The following is a 3,643-nucleotide window of genomic DNA, read 5'->3' on the forward strand; positions in this document are numbered from 1 at the left end:
TATATGAACCTTGGGAGTATGTACTCCCGCTCCTCATATATCACATAGATGAATCTTTTATATATCTTTATTATTTTTAACATACTTCATTAATAATTATTAAATACCTCAAAATAAGGTGTGTGTGCGTGTGTGTGTGTGTGTGTATATATATATATAAAAAATATTAGCAGAATAACTATTCTGATAACACTTCCGTACTGCACGCTCAATGCAAGTGCACTGCACTTTCTGTAGCAAGGGCACTGCAATACACACTACTGAACTTCGTGTCGTAAAACACTGCACACAGTGTTTTTTCGATACTGTATTTGCTCTAGTTTTTTAACCATTTATCGGAACAAGGAGTATAATATACCATTGGAAAGCTATGGATTAGGTGCAACTTCGCCATGTTGAACACTTTTCGAGATTTCTCACGGTTTAAGAGCAGTTTTAAAAATGGTGCGGCGAACGACGAGTGGCAGAGAGCGTATTTTCACGATTTTTTCTAAACCGCTAATCTGAATAAAGCAAATGATACGCCGATGGAAATATATCATCGAGGCGCATCTTTTTCATATATATTATGTTTTCTAATTTGTTACGGTTTAAGAGTAGTTTCAAATTTACTAAATCGCGGAATTGCGTTTTAAAAAAAACAATTTTTAGGACTGTTTTAGCTCCAGTTTTTGAACCGTTTGACGAAACAAGGAGTATGATACGCCGTTCGAAAGCTACGGACAAGGCTCAACTTTCATACGTTGGAATAGTTTTGAGATTCGTTATGGTTTTTAGTTAATTTTGAAAATCGTGCAGCTGACGACGGGAGGCAGCGGCCGTTTTTTGTGAAAGTTTTACTAACCGCTGGTCGGAATGATTCAAACGATACGCCGTTGGAAATATATCAACGAGGTGCAAATTTTTCATGTAGAACACTCTCTCTGATCCCTTACGATTTAAGAGGAAGTTCGAATTTACCAAAATGTGGATACTCTGTTTTTCGCAACACCCAAATCGACGGTGTACTTCATTCGACTGAAAACCGCACTGCTTTCAGACCAAAAAAACCGCACTTCATCAGACCGACAAATGCACTGCATAATTTCTTTTTTGTGGGACGTAATTTTTTCCAAACGAGGTAGCAAACCGCACTTCTTTAGACAAAAACTCGCACTTCATCAGACGGACAAGTGCACTGCATGATTTCTTTTTGTGGGATGTAAATTTTTCCAAACGAGCTAGCAAACCGCACTTCTTTTAGACTAAAACACGCACTTCATCAGACGGACAAGTGCACTGCATGATTTTTTTGTGGGACATAAACTTTTCCAAACGAGGTGGGGTGCACTTCATGTTGAGCGTTGCTGAACCGCAATACTATGAAAAGTGAACCACATTCTTTTTCTTTTATCGTCTCTACAACTTTTTTTATCAACGAGTATGCACTGCACGGACGAGGTGAGTGTATTGCATCTATTTTTTCTTTTTCCAGTTTTGTTTCTACTGCACACAACAACAGAGTGAGCTGCATAAAAAATCAACCTTTTTCAATTTACTTTCTCCCAATTTGTTTTTGCACTTGGCAACATAGTGAACCACTTGAAGAGAGAAGATCACTACGGCAATGAAACAAGTGAGCTGCACTTAAAAATGTGTTGTCGTCTTCAATGCACGTTTTCAGTAGAGTTGCAATCTATACTTCTCTGGACTACGAGACAGGGAAACAAACTGCAATGATCATATGTTTAATCCATAATACAAACACACACAAATTACAGTGACGAGGGACTTAAAAAATAAATCCACATTTTTGTCCGTGAAATGCAAGCCGGCGCCAGCGCACTGCATGTCCAGTCCCCATAGCACTGCACCTCATCTTCAAAATACACACAAAAACCACTATCTTCCTCCACCCCATCTTCAAAATACACACAAAAATGAAACAAGTGGGTTGCATCACAAGACTACACTCTTTTGCTTTTTCTTTGTTGAACGCAGTGAACCACAAGACTCCTTCAAGTGGGCTGCATCAACCCATCTACCATGGCGAACTCCAAGCAGGAGCTACCACCTTTTCCTATCAAAAAAACTGTAAGCAGGAGCTAGTGAACCTCATGCCGGCGCCAGGCGAACTACACTGAAGAATTAACAAACTTCATTAGAAACTGAATTCACTCAAATCAACAACAATAATCTGAAAAAATACACAAAAATTATTTTGCGAACCGCAAGCCCCTGTGTCGAAAATGTCACGGTGGTGAGAGAGAGGCGCTCCCCGGGCTCCTTCTGGTGAAACCACACGCTGGAGATGGTGACTGTGCGCAGCCGTCCAAGAAGAAGAGTGCGGAGAGGAGGGGGTGAGGCGTTGTCAACGGGGGACCAGATCGAAGGGGAGGTCGCCGGTTCTTGGTGGAAAGAGATCAAGCAGGGGATCGGCGGCGGCCTCCACCCCCGAGCCTGACCGCCGGATACCGCGTTGTGTCGTCGGCGCCCCAAAAAATCGAGGGGAGAGGAAGGGCAGCGCACCCTACTGCCGGTTGTCGGTGTCGCTGTAGATCGAGGCGAGGGGATGGTCGACGATGCCGGGGGAAGGGGAAGGAGATGCGACGGTGCCCCTCGGCCTCACTTAGATCCGCCCCGGGGAAGGATTGAGGGCCACAGATCCGTGGCCTGCAAGGGGGTGGAGGTGCGCCGGGAGGTGGCGGGGTGAGGCGGGCGGGGGCAGAAGGGTCGGGATGCGTTGCGGGAAGAAAGGCCGGGGCACTGGCAACGCGCGTGGAGGATTGGCGGCTCGCCGGAAAAGTGCGGGGAGGCAGAGCGGGAGGTAGTACGGCCCAAGGGGAAGAAGGAAGTGGTGGCACTGGAGGAGCCCAGCATGGCATGGAGCTCGTCGGCCCTCCCATCCGGCCACCACGCGCGGGAGGTGGTCGATCGTAGTCGGATCCGTCGGCTTGTGGTTGCGCCGATGGCCATGGAGGCCGGATCCGGTGGTGGAGGCCTCGCAGGATTCCTGTGGCGGCCGGCTCCCACCATGGCCGCTGGGGTCGCCAGTGGTTGGAAGGGGTTGGAGCGCGGTGGCCATGGGAGGTAGCTAGGTGGGCGCCGACCGTGGGAGGGGGTTGGGGGCGCGCCAGCTGCGGGAGGAAGTGGGAGGAGGGTTGTGGTGCGGGGGGTGGGGACTGGGGAAGATGGGTAGTGGGCTGCACGGGTGAGGTGGGATGCTTCTTTTTTTGGTCTTTGCTGTGTCCGGTTCGTTTCGGGGTGTTATCAAAATAAGCCCAAGTGTTATTAGAATAAGGTCTTAAGGGGTTTATCATAATAGACCCAAGCAATGGTAGTTACCATCATTTGTGTTTTGTAGGTTATATGTAGTATCTGTCGAAATTGAGAGTATGTACGTGTAGTATGTAGTATATAATAATGATTAGGTAGTATGTATATAAATTTTTAGGTACTATGTACCATTTTTTTGAGTATGCTCTTTTTTACGTACAAATATGTATGTATTTCACAAATATAACAAAAACTATGGGCTCATGTGCAATTTTTTCATGTAATTTGTTTTGAAATATCTTAAATATAGTATATGGACATATTTAAAATAATAAAATAATATATATAGTACCACATGCTAATATATGAGACATGTGGGATAACTATC

General features: G+C 45.5%; 1 long non-coding RNA gene across 1 annotated transcript; it reads right to left on the reverse strand.

Annotated features, from left to right (window-relative positions):
- Positions 1-1,708: 1,708 nt before the first annotated feature.
- Positions 1,709-3,179, reverse strand: LOC123111636 (uncharacterized). The gene is made up of 2 exons (XR_006454594.1): positions 2,209-3,179; positions 1,709-2,119 (listed from the first exon to the last, which is right to left on the reverse strand). It is a non-coding gene; the product is annotated as an uncharacterized lncRNA (long non-coding RNA).
- Positions 3,180-3,643: the final 464 nt, after the last annotated feature.

The sequence above is a fragment of the Triticum aestivum genome, chromosome 5B (assembly GCF_018294505.1).
Source record: "Triticum aestivum cultivar Chinese Spring chromosome 5B, IWGSC CS RefSeq v2.1, whole genome shotgun sequence".
NCBI lineage: Eukaryota > Viridiplantae > Streptophyta > Magnoliopsida > Poales > Poaceae > Triticum > Triticum aestivum.